The sequence below is a fragment of the Protopterus annectens genome, chromosome 1.part1, assembly GCF_019279795.1.
Source record: "Protopterus annectens isolate FY-2018-M chromosome 1.part1, PAN1.0, whole genome shotgun sequence".
Taxonomy (NCBI): domain Eukaryota; kingdom Metazoa; phylum Chordata; order Ceratodontiformes; family Protopteridae; genus Protopterus; species Protopterus annectens.
The window spans coordinates 1,139,827,261-1,139,845,613 of record NC_056726.1 but is presented as its reverse complement, the minus strand read 5'-3'; positions in this window follow the sequence as shown (position 1 = coordinate 1,139,845,613).

Below are 18,353 nucleotides of genomic sequence, written 5' to 3'. Positions count from 1 at the left end.
AAGTGTAGCCTAGATGTTTTCTTACTTTATTTGAGACTGTCCTGCAATGCTGTTTTAAATATTTCCTGTGATTTTGAACTCTGATGTAAATGACTGCTTACTGAGTATTGTCTTGTTCTTTTATTATTTATTATTAAATGTATTTAAACCTTTTAATTGTGCCTGGTCTGTTTAGAGATATTTAAGCTTTTAGAGTACTTGTATATGTAAAACACAAACTTCAACATCCACCTTTAAATAAAAGAAATGAAACAAACTGGATCAGCACCAAATCCACTAGTTTATTAAGTAACAGCGATCTGGTACCTCAGCAATTCACCTTCAAGGATCACAGTCAAATAATATTCAACTACTTTTATATTCAAGCAAACAGCAAGCAATTAGTAATGACATCAACTAGATCCACTTAAATAATTCAGCAATTAAATATTAAAGATACAGTGTTACCATTCCTAAATGCACAAATAAATCCTCAAGGTTTAATACCAAAGCATAATAATAATATAGATAAAAAAGAAACATATATATATATATATATATATATATGGGTCTACTTCATAAGATCGACAGACCATTTGATCGACATTCATTTGGTCGACAGCTCATTTGATTGACAACCAGTATTCAAGGCACTTAACAGGGATATTCCCCCCCCAATGTTGTGCGACCCTGGAGTTGGTATATATAGTTAGGGGGGTGTGGGGGGCACAGCCCCTTACATTTAGGGGGTGTGGTGGGCAAATCCCCCCACCTATTTCCGTTTAAAACATGAAAATGCAGCAAAACTACACATTTTAAAGAAAATATGTGGGGGCTTCACCCCCACACCACCCAATGTGGAGTGGCTGTGCCCCCCCACACCCCCTAACTATATATATACCGACTCCAGGGTCGCACAACATTGGGGAGGGGGGGCAAATCCCAAGGTTTTGCCTTGAATACTGGTTGTCGATCAAATGAGCTGTCGACCAAATGAATGTCGATAAAATGGTCTGTCGATCTTATGAAGTAGACCCATATAGATATATATATATATATATATATATATATATATATATATATATATATATTTTTTTTTTTTCAATAAATCTCATACTCTCACTATACTTGTATATCTGTTGGTGTCAGCTCTTATAAACCTGTTGGTTCTAATTTGAAAAAACATTCATCAACAGTCTTTCACAACGAGAATAACTTCCCATTAGAAACAAAGTTACCTTTATATAGGTTCACTCAGTCCTTTCGCGATCTATCCTTCCTTTGAAACCCATGTTAAAAAGCAGGAGACATAGGCCCAAATAATAGGTAATTAGATATTTACAAATAAGTCTAATATCTATGAACATTTTTGACATTTTTATTTGTAATTTTTTAATATTTACATAATATCATTTGGGAACCAGTTTAAATGTTATGTTCATTCTATATATTATTAATTTATTTTATTAATATATATTTTTATAGTTCATTGGATGAATGTTTCATTGGGTTATTCATATGTAATATATGTGTTTATAAATTCAATGCATATTTTTGTAACTACACTATACCATATATTATATATATGTTACATATAGTATTATGTTAGCAATTTATTTTTAGTTTTCATTTTTTATTCTTTATATATCCTTTATATATTTTTGTTTTTTATATATATACATATATATTTATATATTTTTGTTACTTTAATTGTATGCGTCATGTTCACAATGAAATATGACTGCATCATTGTTAAATTCATAATTTATAATATGTTTTTCTTCACATATATTAAAAAATATGTATATATATATTTTTTATATATAATTGATATTTATATATATATATATATATATATATATATATATATTTTTTATATATTTTTTATACATGTTTAATTTTCATATTAGTCTCTATTAATTTCATCCATTTTAATCATATGGTTATTAAAGTTTAATAAAAGAAATAGATTTTTAAATAATATATTTACATTTATAGTCAGCACAGATATATGTTGTGAGCTTATATATCCCTTTAAATGGAGATGTTTTTAACCGCCAAAATTTAACAATTGAGTATAAAAGGTGTGTTTTATAATGGATTAATTGTTGGTTTGAAAAAGCACTTGTTGCGAAAGCGCTTACCATTGTCAGTCTGAAGGATCCAATAAATCTATTTCGTTTTAAAGATTTTTTGAAGTTTTCCTGCTTTTTGTCGTGAATACGAATGTATTTGGAAGTGTTTGCTATTGTTTGCTGTTTGGTCTGAATAGACCTGAACTTTTTTTCGTTACAGCATTTGGCACGTTCATTATCTTGAAGGCTTGGCGGTTCATTTTGGTCTGAACAGACCTTGGTTTACATGTGATACTTGGTCTACTGTTAATATCTGCCTCCAGAGCCCTTCAAAGCACGATTTCGTGCAACGGAACAACAGAAGGGTTACCTATACATTTTTAGCTGTTGGAAAAACAGCGTGAATTTGCAACGCGAGGCAGTTTCATTCCAAACGGACAGTTTGTTTATATTTGGTTTGGTTGCTGCAATTTTTGTTGGTTACGGGTGAGTTTACAACGGGAGGTAGACTCATCCCAAAAGTACAGTTTGCTTCACACTTGCTTGGTTGCTACACGCTATTTGGCAACGGGTGAATAGCGGAAATTTGTGGCCATTTTCAGCTGTTTGGATAGATCGCGAAAGGACTGAGTGAACCTATATAAAGGTAACTTTGTTTCTAACGGGAAGTTATTCTCATTGTGAAAGACTGTTGATGAATGTTTTTTCAAATTAGAACCAACAGGTTTATAAGAGCTGACACCAACATTTATTATACTTCATTTTATATACGTTGACTTTATACTGTTGGTGTAACAGTCGGTAAGGTGTTTTGGCTGGTTTGTTTTATTTTTATTTGGTGCTATACTTGTATATCTGTTTGGTGACACTGTACAGGCCACTCCTAAATTGCCTTGTTCTTGGTCAGACTACCATTTGGATTAATAGTAACATTACACAATAAGATTGGACACCCATTGCTAAGGGCCAGTGGAGGGGCATCACAGTTGGTAAAAGTGTAAAGATTAGCAACAGCAAAAAAATCTTTAACCAAATCTTCAGGAAAGAAAAAATTGTAAAGGTACTATCTGTAAATGTTAATTGTATAAAACTTACACTAAGAGATGTTTTATACAACAGTGTTTGGCACAAGATGCTGATATAATTATATTATTGGATACAAGGCTGCTGAAGCAGGAGTTCAGGACAAATTGAAAGATTAAGGCACAATAAAGTATTATGGAACCTGAGTCCAGAACTCTGCTCATGATTAGTTTTATTCAAATCCAGTACAGAAATTATTTTAGGAATAACTGGCAGCACTTCAGTGTTAGATATAATAATAAATGAAAATACTGACAGTTATTGATATTTATAGCCATACCTTTATGAAGGATATAGTTATTTGAAGAACTTAAATGTACTGTTAGTTAGTCTGAGAATTAGGGTCTATATTGAATCAGCAAATGCTTAAAAAAGCAAACACTGATTCATCAACCCTATGTAAGTGAAAGCATACAATCCTGAACACTCAGAACAGCAATTTTTTTCCCAGGGAAAAAAAATCCCTATTCCACAAAAAAAAAAAAAACTCTTAAACAGTATATAATGTGGGGGGCTTCACCCCCCCCCACACCCCCCCTACTTAAATATACCAACTCCGAGATCACACCACAGTGGAGGAAATGGCAAACTCCTGAAACCATCCCAGCGATTTTTTTCCCTGGTTAAAAAAAATGCTGTTCCGGGTGTTCAGGATTGTAAGCTTTTGCTTACATGGGGTTGATAAATCAGCATTCACTTTTTTAAGCATTCGTTGATTCAATATAGACCCTGAGAATTATAATAATTACAGAGTTCAGTCATGAAATCAGATAAAGACAAGGAGAATAGCATAGGATGTGAGGATATTTAGTGAGTTATTCATGTTTGTTTTATTGTGGCAAGGAAAAGAAATATGTATTATCTGAAGATATTTTGGAAAGAAATACTGGGTCTGGTGTTAAAATTAGCAGGGAAATGATTGATAGAGAAATCTTACATTATAAGGTAAGTATGTTGTGGAACTTAAAACCACTTAAAAAGAAAAGTTGCATGCAACCTAATCCCAAAACATGCAACCACTCATGCAAGGGTTCACATACTCGCCTTCTTAAGCCCAAGAAAAGACAATAGTAAAGTTCAAGCTCTAATTTTAATGAATATAGTTGCAAAACATTGAGCACTTTTGTCCACCTACTTTGGACTTTATCAGAATGTAAAACTCAGTCTGCTCATCTTACTTAGTTAAAACATATTCAGTGAAATAATCAAACAATTAAGAAGGCAATTCAGTAAAACCATCCATTAAAAATGTTTCAACCACTATTTAATAAATAGTAGCACACAAAAAATGTAAAAAGTATGTAAAAATTTATATAAATATATATCTTAATGTCAGGGGCTGATAAATATTATACAATTGTATATAAATATTAAGAAATTAATTTAGGTATGTGTTGTTAAATTATCATAATTTTGCTGCTCTTATTTTAACCAATGGTTGAATTAAAATGCTTCAGTTTATACCACGTGGGGTGGATCCATCCAACTTGATTTGCCGTACCATCTCCCTCAAATCTATTCTTGTTTCCATTGCCCTTCTCTATTGTCCTTAGAAATTTTTTTCAAAAATACTAAATTTGAATTTTTCAAAGCCAGTACATATTAAAGAATGCTTATATGGATCCAATTTAGTGATGCTGTTATGGGACAAAGCACATGTTTTGGCATCCCCTTATAGTAAGTATTGGACATTATATCAAGGATTTTTGAATGCACATCTTTATTATTTGGAAAAAGATGCAGAATATATAGAAGGATTTTTGAACATATTTATTATTTGGAAAAATATGCAGAATATATAGAAGGATTTTTTGGCTCGTGACCAATTCCACAGATTTTGTAAGGTTCACCCATGAACATACTAGTCTGAAACAACACATTTTTCTTAGATGTAAGCCTCTGTATGAAAAGAGGCAAATTTGTTTCCTAGATCTTTAGAAAACCCACATTTTTGAATTGCCACCTACATTATAGGAGCAACCATTCTTGATTTGTTAAAAGGAATCTTGTTAAAGGGGAGCTCATTAGAGTGGCATGCATGGTTTCTGAGGAAGATGATTTTTTTTATTTGAAATCAATAACATGATAGAGATGTTACTGGAAAGATGCTACCTCTCAGAATTCTTGAGTAACACTACTGTACAGATTATAAAGTATAGGACTGAAAAATGCCCCCGATATTAGGTAAAAGTATAGTACAGCAAGCAGCTACCCAAACTACCCTGAACTTTACAAATACCATGAATGTCAAGTATGATATGGATATACATATAAAATTGTTGTCAAGAACAATTGGTCCATCCCTAATACAGATGAGGAGATGTTTAAGGTAGGAGGTACTGTACCCACTTTTACATACAGTATTCATAGGAATATCAAAAGATTCTTGGATAGGTATACGTGGACTTTGATGGGATATACTGATCAACACATATTTAAAGGTACAACTAAATGTGAAAGATGTAACTATTTTTATCTTATATTAGAAAATGATGTTATAACTTTGACAAATCGTTGCCATTCTAGAATACACTCTGTCAACCAAAGGAGTTATATACCTGGCAATTTGTGATACATGTCAATCATTTTATGTGGGGAAGACAGAAAAAAAAAACTTAGTAAAAGAATATACGAACATGTATAATATATTAGAAAACAAAACACAAACAATGCTCTATATAAACATTCTTTGATATGCACTGGCTTTCAGAAATTAAAATTTTGTATGTTAGAAAAAAATTCTAAGTACAATAGAAGAGGTCAGTGGAGACAAGAATAGAGTATAAGGAGGTGTACAGCAAATCAAGTTGCATGCATCTTCCCTACCAGGTATAAATAAGATCATTTTAATTCAACCACTGCTTAAAACGAGAGCAGCAAAATTATGATAATTCGACAACACATGCCTACTTTAGTTTGTTAATATTTATATACAATTGTATAAGATTTAAGAGTCCCTCACATTTAGATATATGTTTCGTATATATGTTTATATACCTTTAATATTTTTTGTGTTATTATTTATTAAATAGTGGTTGAAAAGTTTTTAATGGATAGTTTTATCTAATTGACTTCTTAATCATTTGATTGTTTTAATGAGTATGTTTTGAATAATTTAGATGAGCAAACTGATTTTTACATTCTGATGAAGTCCAATGTTGGTGGATGAAAGCACTCAATGTTTTGAAACTGTATTCATTAAAATTGGAGATTAAACTTTACTGTTGTCTTTTCTTTGTTTAAGAAGAGCACTACATGAACCCTTTCATGAGTGTTTACTATGGTGTGGAACTACTGTGGAATTATGTTAAATTTTTACATGACATGGACAGAATGGTGGGGACCTTTTAAAACAAAGCAAAACAAAACGACAAAATGGGGATGAAAAGCATAGGAAAAAATAAGACCAAGTACAAGAAAGAAAGTGGAACTTCTATAAATGGCTTTGTCGTTAAACAGGGTCAATAGTTTGCAAGGAGAAAACATATGCATGAAGACTATAGATTTTCAATTAAATGTAAACACTGCTGTCTCCTTTTTGGCAGAATTCATAAGAGGAAGAAGAGTTTTCTAAAAGTGTTGAAGTATGATGAAGGGCAAAAGAAAGTTAAACATAAACATGACTAATTATTTTAAAAGAATAACACTACTAAAACCTGGTTGATCACAAGAAAGAAGACACATGAAGCAGCAGTGATAGATTTGAGTGCTTTCATTTGTACCTTTATTAAATCATAATGAAATTCATCTGAAAACTGTAGATATATATTAAAATTGGCAATAAATAGGTAAGTGCAGGGTTGTAGTCAGTGTCTGTGTGGGGGCAGCACCCTCGCCTGATCCACCTAAGCATGCATTTAATGTTTAGATTACCATTCAGTCCTGGAAGCATGTCTGCTCTGATGGCTATTTGCCACTTTAATTCCCTAACTTCTTGGAGGGGGTTTCTTTCTCCACTTTTTCTAATACTAGGAATTTGAACAATGGGCCTTGTTGGCAATTCCTGCTGTGCCTTGCCAGTGCATTTGTAACGTCTTTACATCAGATTGCTTGGTAGTGCTCCTTGACTAAATCATTGAGTTTGCAAATGGTTTTCCTGACACAGAAAACTCTGCAGTGGTTGCATAACCCATGGTACACTATGTTGGTAGTGTTGCAGTTATAGCTATGTCTAAAGAAATCAGGGACTTAAAACTGGCCATGATAAAGCTGTTTCTGCTGCTGATGTATTTATAAGAGCAGCATTGACCATTGGGATATAAGCCTGGGATGTCTTGCGAGGTGGGTATGACCTTGTTCTTGGCTTTAAGCAATAGTTTTAAGGATTGTTTTTGTAGTAGAACTTGGGATGGTTGCCTAGGGCTTTACTAATGTTAGGGCTGCTTGCAATGATCCCCACTTCTTTTCTAGGGTACCTCTGATCATTTGGGCATCAAGGGAAATGGGCAACGAAAACCGAGTTACATCTCTGTTTTTAGTTTTCAGACAGATGGTAAAGCTGTATTTTAGAATTGAGAGATAGCGGGAGTGTCTGTCTCCTTCCTTCTACTTGGAGATAGCATAATGACACTAGTTCCTCCAGGTACTGTTTTCTCTGAATAGGTTCTTTAGATAGGTGCTTTCATTTTTGAACACCAGGTCATTTCTCACAATGCAACTGAGCCTTAAAAATTGCCTATATATTTTTTCATGAAGGCTGGGTGCTGGCTGCTGGCTGCTGTAGTATAAGAAGTAATTCCTATATGTAGATTTCTCATAGCTAGTGGATGAAAAGGATTGACTACTTTTGTACAATGTTAGAGTAATGTCTAGAAAATTTGCTTTTGTTCCAATATCTGAGGCAGTAAAGCTCAGAAGGTTAATACTTTGCCTAATATCTAGCAGGAAAGAGTTAAGTTCTTGAAGGTAGCCTGCCCATAAGAAAAAGTTATCATCAATATGATCTTTGCAGAGTGCAACTTGTTCAAAGCCGTTGATTTTCCATAAGGTGTCTCCTTTCCAGGACCTAAGGACTAAATTCACGTATACGGGGACCATTTTTGCCCCAAAGGCAACTCCTTTTAGTTGGTATATAGTCAAAAGCTTGACTTGAGGGGTGGCTTTCAATAGATAACAACTTTTTGCTTCTCTGCTACGTATGAAATGCTGACTCAGAATCACGTCATTTATGAATGATTTAACATCCAGTTTCACATGAACATGTGGTGCACTTCTGGAGAGAGGCAGCACTCTTCTGTCCATGCACCTACCCAGTGATGCACTATTGGCTCCTCAGCCAGGCACATGCACCAATTGTCTGAACCTGCAGTTCCTCTCATACTGAGCTGGATTACTAGTGCAACAACACATCATCAGTAGGGTAAAACTAACCTGTCTCATGATGGTCTAAAAGCAAAAAAATTGGCTTTACCAACCGGCTAAAAATGGAGATGTAACTCTGTTTCCATTGCCCATTTCCCTTGTTGCCCAAATGATCAAAGACACCCTGGAAAAGAACTGGGGGATCACTGCAAGCATACCATACCTTAGCAGAGCCCTAGGCAACTATCCCAAGTTCTGCTACAAAAAACATATCCTTAAAATTCTTGCTCAAAGCCAAGAATGAGGTCAGACCCAGCTCAAAAGACACCCCAGGCTCATACCCCTGTGGCCGATGCTGCTATTGTAAATACACCACCAGCAGAAACAGCTTTATCATGGCCTCTCTTAAGTCTCCAATCTTCTTTAGAAATTGCTACAATTGCAAAACTACCAATGAAGTTTACCTTGGCTTATGCAACCACTGAAGAGCTTTTTGCATCGGGAAAATCACTCGCAAACTCAGTGACAGTGTCAAGGAACACTACCAACCAATCTGACATAAAGATATTACAAATGCACTGGCAAGGCACAGCAGAAATTGCCAGCAAGACCCATTGTTTAAATCCCTAGTATTAGAAGAAGTCTCCACTTTCAGTGGAGAAACAAACATCCTCCTAGAAGTTAGTGAGTTAAAATGGCTAATAATCCTCAGAGCAGACAAGTCCCCCCCAGGACTGAATGGTAATATAAACAATAACTGTATTCTTAGGAGGACCAGGTGAGCATGCTGCCCCCACATAGACACTGCCTACAACCCTGCAATTACCTATTTATTGTCAGTTTGAATGCACAATCTACAGATTTCTGATGAAGTTCGGGATGATTTAGTGAAGGTGTGAAAAAAAGAGTTCAAATCTATCACTGCTGCTTTGTGTGTCTTCTTTCTTGTGATCAACCAGGTTTTAGTAGTATTATTTAGTTTTGGCTACCTGCAAGGGAAGTCCAATCAGAAGTTAAGGAAATTTAAGGAGAATTAATTAATATTTCTGGAAAAATAAATTGAGATGCAAGAACAAAATTAAAGTTTTGAAATAGGTCGCTACAGTATTCATCAGTCAACAAGGTTGGTTGGAATAGGGTATAAATTTAATTAAAAAAATGAACAATGGGTAGAAACAATCACTTAGTACACAATGCAAACTTCAGGGCATTAATCTTTTTTTTTTCCATATTATACTCTGTAACATCTGGGACTAGGATAGATATCATTGATGAGACTGGGATTTGCTTCTTATTTATTTTAATATTTATTTACTGGGAAAGTCCGACTTGGAACAAAGCCAATTTTCAGAAGAGGCCTGGGGAGAAATGCTCCAGATGCATGTCTTTGTAATGTGGGAGGAAACCAGAGTACCTGTAGAAAACCCACATGAATGCAGGGAGGTCATGCAGACTCCATAAAGAAGGCACTCCAGCAGAAAATCAAACCGGAGAACCTCTTGCATTGAACCGACAATGTCTCAGGAGTCACTATGTTCTAGGAGTCAGCTTGAGATTATTGTTTCTGCTTTTGTTCCAAATGAGAGAAGAAACAGAAGGATATAATTTCCCAGCATTCCTAGAGATTAACAGTCACTCGAAAAACCTTAAAATGTCTTCTTAGGAGTCAGTTTGGGATTAATGTGACTGCTTTGCTCCTGGTGAGAGAAGGAGTAGAGGGAAGCTGCTTCTGTCTGATCTTTGATAGAGCAATGTGCATGGGACTTCATGGAGTGGTCTGCTTGCAATTTTGTTGACAGCCACTTCAGGGTCTTTGTGCAGCCTGAATTTCTGTTGCATTCAACTGCTGCAGGTTTTATCCAGGGTGTCTATTAAGAGAAGACAATAGCAAGTGTACCTAACACATAAATGTCTGGGTTAATACTACTTTTCAGGAAGAAGCTTGGGACTAGCCCTACTATTTTGCTTCTGGTGAGATAAGGAACAAAGTACACTTTTAATCATTTTTGAGTGCTGTTATTTTTGCCACTGCATTTAAACTGTTGAATTCTGCATTTCTGCCTATTTTAAGTGTTTGCTGCTTGTATTACTGTGTAAGTTGATTATTTCTCCTGTATTTCCAACTTGGATTCCTGTACTAGTTGATTATTCCACTTTCAAGCTATTTTAGTGATTTAAAGTTAGAAGTGTTTGTTTCATATTTACTCCAGTGGCAGTGGAGGTTAGACTTGTTTCATCTTGTGCTAAAAAATCACTGTAGAAATCTTAGCATGTGCTTATTGTGATTAACCAAGGGACTATTTTGCTTGGTTATATGTTGTCTAAGCCTGCATAAAGGTAATGCATTTGTGTGAGGCTTGGCATCATGCAGTGGTGGTTGGTAATGCATTCATATGAGGCTTGGCATCATGCACTGGTGGTTACAGAGTGCTATATTGACACAGGCACTTAGAATCAATGTTTTCCATATAAACCTACTTCTGAAATTTCCTTAGGACTTAGATGTGCAAACAGCAACTAAATTGTGAATTGAAAAGGACTACTCCATGAGTTTAGTCTTAGTCTTGAATGTATGTTCTCTTACAGCACCAAAGCTAGCCAGGTGTAAACTCCTATTGCACCACCCCCTTGAAGATCATATAATAAGGATCTGTAACCATGGATATGCACTTCCCTACTATCTCTGCAGCTAGTTTGGTGGATATAGGCATCCTGAATCAATTTAGTAATTGTCTCATTTTGACTGACAACCACCTATTTCTTAAATACTCAGAATGTGAGACATGTATTTGCGCAATATCATTGCAGGCGAGGCACTCACACACAAGAACTTATAATACCAAATAGGTTGTCAGGAGCATGTATACTACACCCGCAACGCAGAGTATAGAACAGACACATAGATTCACATATTCTGAGGCTTTTAAATGTAATCTTCTTAAAGCGGAAAGGTCTTCCACACATAAGCATCCTCAGCAAACTCAAAACCATTTTACCAAAACAACACTCACCATGCCACATAGAGCCACATATGGTTCCTCAACATTTGAGCTCATAAGGCAATCTAGTACACCACTCAATATTTGGTCATAAGAGACTTCATTGTGAGAGACACAGATATCCCAATCACCAGACTGAGAAAGGAGAGACTCATAGTCAGTTGCCCATCAGAGTTCAGGATATGCCAGATGACACACACAGTCAGTCATAGTCCATGTGGGTGTAAATGACTCGAGATATACCTCCCTGGACTTACAAAGAGAGATATGAAGGGGCTTTCAACCTATTTATCCCAAGCTGGTATGACCTTAAAATTGAGCAGCATTCTACCTTCTCCAATATGAAAACAAGATAACTGACTAATAACTGGCTCAGCTTTTCATGTCAGTCAAAGGGGGGCACAATATGTGTTAGCACAGAAGGATATTGTTGATATATTATGGTGCTTTGCCAAAGGTAGTCTGCACATTTCCTTTCTAGGCTTTTCAGCATTTTCTAAAACCATGTTCACCTCGTAGTGTCTATTTTAGGTATTACCACCCTGATAAAAGGGGGGCAGAGGTTGGGGTTTGACATAATGGTTAAATTGTTTACTTCATACACACATGGTATAGGGTTTGACTCTTATCTATACAGGGAAATGGATAGACTTAAGGGCCTCTGCAGCTATTGTAATACTAACCAATGAATATAAATCTTCCAACATAGCAAAACAAGCCCAGGAAACGTTAAATGTGTTGCTGATTAATGCCTGGAGTCTAAACAAGAAACTTCACTCCCTTCAATCTCTCCTTGCCCTGGGAAATGTGGAAGGAATACACATTTGTTTTTCTAATTTCAAAAGATACTTTCTTTAATACTCTGGTTGCAAGTATTTTCCACTGGACAAATAATCTAACTCCGTCCTCACTTGCATCACTTCTACTTTGACCCTCTGTTCTCACTTGCTGCTTTGCTCTCATATTTACTAGTAAAGTTAATTCATGTTTATTTTCTACTCTGTTAATAATATTTACATTATGTTTTAACTGTCTGTGAGGTTATTTACCTTATGGAATTACACTATGTTTGTGATGTTTGGGAATTTGTTCCATTTTTTTTTTTTTTTTTTGTGAATTACTTCACCTGGGCTGTGCTTGCAAATGGTCTGTTATGATCAGTGCACTACCCCAGTAAATAAACTAAATAAATAAATGAGTGTGTTTTGTGGATTCCAGTTACAGAGGTGAAGGGAGAAGAAAGATTATGATTTATTAAAGTTATTTGAGTTGCATACTTGGTTGCATATTACTGGCTTATTTAAGTTTTGCCCTTATATGGTCACTAACACTGTTGAGAAAGCATACAAAAGAGTTTATAGTATTGGTTTTCTTGGAAAGAAGGTACGAATTCAATGCAATACAGACTGCCTATTTGTGTTTTTTTTTTCTTTTTTGCATATTCTTGAAGTGGTATGTATTAATTGGAAGAAACCAAATAGATTTAGTAAGCTAGAGGGAGTTGCTGAGATGCAGATTAAGCAGTCAGTATTTAGGCCACCAATTATAATGGCTTCATGGTCTATCAGGAGAGGATATCTGGAACAATGATAACAATGTTATCAGGTAGTATATATATATATATATATATATATATATATATATATATATATATATATATATATTTATTTTATTTATTTGCAGTTGGTTAACCAGGATAGTCCATTGGGCCAAAAGAATCCGTTTTCAATGGAGTCCTGGGGAGAAAAGCTCCAACATAAAGATTACACAAAAGATAGCAACAATTTACAGTTTAACTATTTCTCATTCTAAGAGATAACAAAAGACACTGTAATTAAATAGACAAAGGTGTATATTTATTTTTTTTTAAGAACAATGCACTAGTAAGTTTGTGTTTTCATAAGATAAAAAATAATAGGATTAGGTGAAAATAGGAGGTTGGTTGAAGTAAGTTGGAAGTAGATAGTTGAGAATAAGATGTTGATTGCTAGATGTGAAAAATGGAGTTGGTATTTGAAGTATGTGAAGTGGAAGACAGTACGGGATGGGGAATAAGTTAAGAGGGTGGGAGCAGGAACATTCCCATGTGGATGTTAGATGGGAGTAAAGTGATTTTTTAAAGGATGGGAGGCTAGTGATGGTTTGAATGGAGGGAGGGAGGGAGTTCCATAGGCGTGGTAGGGAAAAAGATAGTAGGTTTTACCCTGGGGGGGCAAAGGAGTTTATATACCTCGATTAGGTTTTGATTGCTAGATCTTAGGAGTCGTTGTGGGTGGTGCATTTTAAAGGTAGAGGAGAGGGAGGGACAAAGGGAAGATTGGTAAATGAGTTTGTGTACATAGGTGAGCTGAATATAGGAGAGGTAGTTGGGAAGTTCTAGCCAGTTGAGTATGTGGAGAGGTACACAGTGATGGGTTGATGGTCTGTTGTTAGTGGCAAATTTGGCTATTTTGTAATAACAAGAGGACAGTTTTGTTTTGAGAGTAGATTGCAGGTGTATAAGGAGAGGGGCACCATAAAGAAGGGAGGGTAAGAGAAATGTAGTAGAGAGAGTGAGCTTAGTAGCTAAAGTGAGGTATTGGTTGTGTCGGTAGAGCATATAGAGTTTTTGGTGGGGGGTTTTTTATGTTTAGTAGGAGATAGGAATTGAATTTAAGCTTGTCATCAATCTGGACTCCTAATAGTTTGGTTTAGGACACTAGCCCAAGAGGTGTATTATTTTGGCTGGCAATAGAGAATAGTTTTTTGTCAATGGTGCTAGGTTTGGAGTGGGTGAATATCATAAGTTTTGTTTTTGCTGCATTGAGTGCTAGATGATTGTCTTTCATCCATTGTTCAGTGGTGGAGAAAGCATTTTGAGTTAGCTGTAAGAGAGTTGGGATGGATGAGGTAGAACAGACAATTGTAGAATCATCTGTGTATTGAATAATATTAGCATGAGGAATGGATTGGAAAAAATCATTGATGAATATATTAAAGAGCAGAGGACCCAGTATGGAACCTTGCGGGACACCAGTAGGGGTGTTGAGGAAACAGGAGGTAGCTTTTTTCCATTTGACAGCTTGTTGCCTGTTGGTGAGGTAGCTGGTGAACCAATTGAGAGATGAAGGTGATAGGTTTAGGCTAGATAATTTAGTAAGTAGTAGGTTATGTGAGATGGTATTGAAGGCCATAGAGAGGTCAAGTAGGATGGTAGATACTGTAAGACCAGAATCTCTAGCTTTATTAAATATTTCTAGAAAAGAAAGGAGGGCAGTCATAGAGCTGTGATTGGGTCTGAAGCCGTGTTGGGTGGGAGTTAATAAATTGTTGTCCAAGAGATAGCGAAGGAGTTGAAGATGGATACATTTCTCGAGGAGTTTTGAGATGGGAGAGAGAATGGCGTTGGGCCGAAAGTTGGTGATGTTAGTATCAAAGCCCCCTTTGTGAAGGGGAATGATGACACATATGGTTTCACTTCATAACCTTGAAATGCTGAAATCAAATATTTCAGCATTCCGAAACTATGAAGCCCAACCATTCACAGTACCGAAACCCACAATCACAAATCACACAGTCACGAACATACATACTCCATACACCACATATCACACACACCATTCCACCCAGACCACACAAACCCCACAACCCTACAGTACATATAAGCAGGGGGCAAGCCCCCCTGTACCTCCCCACACCTGCCCTAATTATATATACCAACTCCGAGATTGCACATAACGAAAAAAAAAAAAACTCACAACATGGCATTCTACACTCACTCATACACAAATACACATCACACATACACAAACACCAACAACTCCCTACCCTTACCCACACATACTACATACAAAAACACACACAAACACTCACTCACCTGCAATTTCAGACACCATACCAGCCAAACACTTCACGCAACATACCAGAAATGCATAAGTGTGGATTTGAGATATCCAAATTCGCTCTTATGCACAGCTTCATGGTCTCAAAATGCTGAAATTCGAGATTTCAGCATTTTGACATTATGAAATTATACTGTATATATATATATATATATATATATATATATATATATATATATTTATATAGATATATATATCAGTATATATATATATATATATATATATATATATACATATATATATATATATATATATTTATATATATATATATATATATATATATATAGGTTCATAGGCTCATACTAGGCTATCTGCCCTAGGGCATTTATAAGCCTAGCCAGAGTGTGTTTAGCTTTCGCCACCCATTTTAAATTAATTTTGCTATGCTTTTTTGAGGTTAGTATACTGTGCCTCTGTCTAACAGTGACACAGAAGTGATAGCCGGGGTAAACCTACGATCTCCCATCCACTCATCAAGATTCCTCTTGAAGAGAGTCAATGTGGGACTCTGCCTAACTTGGACTGGGATTTTATTCCAGAGTGAAGGGAGCCTCTGGGTTATGAATCTGTCCCTCCAGCATGTCCTATTTATTTCAGTGCTGAGGTTCAAGTCTCTCGAGCGCGTAGCTTGATGGGATTTGGATTTTCTGAGGTGCAGCATGTCCATTAATTCCGGGTTGGACATGGCTTTATACGTCAGGCACAGATCGCCTCTGAGCAGGCGGTATGCCACTGAGCAGAGCTAGAGTTTCTTTAACCGGGCAACATATGGCATCTGTTTGAGCCCTTTGATCCTCTTGGTGAGGTACTTTTGGGGTCTTTCCAGTTGCTGCAGGTGTCTGGTAAGGTACATCCCAAAAGGGGCATTGTACTCAATTATGGGCCTGATGAGGGATGAGTAAAGAGGTACAATGACCTCCCCTGATCTAGATGTGAATCCCTTCATGATTAGGTGAGCTATATAAAATGTTTTTCTAACCACTTTGGCCACGTGGTTGTCAAATGAGAGATTGCTATCAGCTTGGGTCCCCAGGTTCCTAATGACTTCTTCTGTACTTAATGGATTACCACCTATGTGGTAATTTGTGGGCACTTTGTCTTTGCCAAAGGGGATGACTATACACTTTTTGGCGTTTAGCTTGAGGCCATGGCTCTGGCACCAGTTGTCTGTTTCTATGAGGCCCTTTTGGAGGATGCTTGTGTCGGCTGGAGAGTTGATTATGGCGCCCAGTTTGCAGTCATCTGCGAACTTGGTCAGCCACAGTCCTTCCGTGTTGGCCTGTACCGCCGAGAAATATATACCGAACAAGAGAGGTCCCTGGACTGAGCCTTGTGGGATGCCACTTGTAACTGGTTTGGAGTCTGACATGGCTCCAGCAATTCTAACCATGTGGGTTCTGTCCTTGAGCCAGTTTGCAACCCATCTAGCGACATAGGGGTTTATATTTAAGCTGGTGAGCTTATCTATAATGCCGAGTGGGGTATTGTATCGAAGGCTTTTGCGAGGTCCAGGTAGGCTGTGTGGACCACCTTCCCCTCATCAATGGCCTTGGTGACTGTTTCAAAGAAATCGACCAGGTTTAAGAGGCAGGATCTGCCCTTAACAAAGCCAAACTGGGTAGGATCCAGTGTCTGTAGGTCCCCAATATCTTTATTTATGAGGTCCATGATGATCCTTTCCATAGCTTTGCAGACCAAGCTAGTCAGGCTTATGGGGCGATAGTTTCCAGGATCCGTTGAGGCACCACCTCTGTAGAGAGGGACCACTGTTGCTGTACGCCACTCTTTGGGTACATATCCTGTAGTAAGGCTAAGATTGAACAGTAGTTTTATGTTTGGGTTTAGCTCTTCTTGGAGTTCATGTAGGATGCAGCCCGGGACACCATCTGGTCCCATTGATGTTGTGTTTTTTGCTTTGGAGATGGCGGCTCTTACCTGAGCATCTGAGATGTCAGGGGGGAAGCACTCTGTTGGAATAGATATTTGCCCTTTTGGTGGGGAGAGGGGGGAGAAGTTTGCACTGAACCTGTCAGCTAGGATGTTGGCAATGTCTGTGGGCTTGGTGTATTTTTTGTCATTTTGGACTAATTCTGAGCATATCTGGGAATTCCCACCCAGGTTCCTAACATAACTAAAGAAAGCCTTGTGATTATCCTTAGTGTCCTGTGCAATTTTTCTCTCGAAGCTGGCCTTAGACAATTTTATGAGTGCCCTTAGTTTTTTGCTAATACTGATCAGAGATTCCTTCCCTTTTTGGGATTTTGCTCTATCATGTAGTAGCTTCCTCCTTCTATTGTATAGTTTGTTTATGGCTGGGGTCCACCAGGCAGGACGTCTGCCTTTGGAGGATTGGGTCTTGGTTTTATTTGGGATTGCATGATCCATGCATTCCTGAAGGTGTTCATAGAATGCATTTTTAAAGGATTCTGCGGTCTGGGCCGTATTTTCCACAGGCCCGGGGGCTTTGAAGGATTTCGCCTCGGTTTTGAGCCGTGTGAAATTTGCTTTAGAGAAGTTTTTCACTGTGGTTTTCTGGGCAGGGGGTGGGGTCGGGATGTGAATATCCAGTGAGATTAATTTATGGTCTGATCTTACCAGTGAGGGATACACTTCTGGTCTGGAGCATAATGTCCCCATGTTGGTGATGATCAGGTCCAGTATGTTTTCCCCGCTTGTGGGAGTGGTAACAAGTTGTTCCATAGCATTTGAGTTTATAAATTCTAGGAACCTATGGGCTAGGGTGTTGGAGCTAGAGTAATGCTCCCAGTCTATGTTTTGGTAGTTGAAGTCGCCCAATATAATGGTGTTTGGAGAGACCTTCATATTTTCCAGTATTCTCAGGAAGGCCAAGTAGGGTTCCTGTGTTTGGGAGGGTGGTCTGTAGCAGGCTATAAACTGGAAGGCAGTTTTACCCACAGTTAGTTACACATGGATAGTCTCTGATGCTTCGTGCTGTGCCACCAACCTGGAGGTGTGGGTATCTTTGACGAATATTGATACTCCCCCTCCTTTTGTGGTTCGGTCCAAGTTTTGGG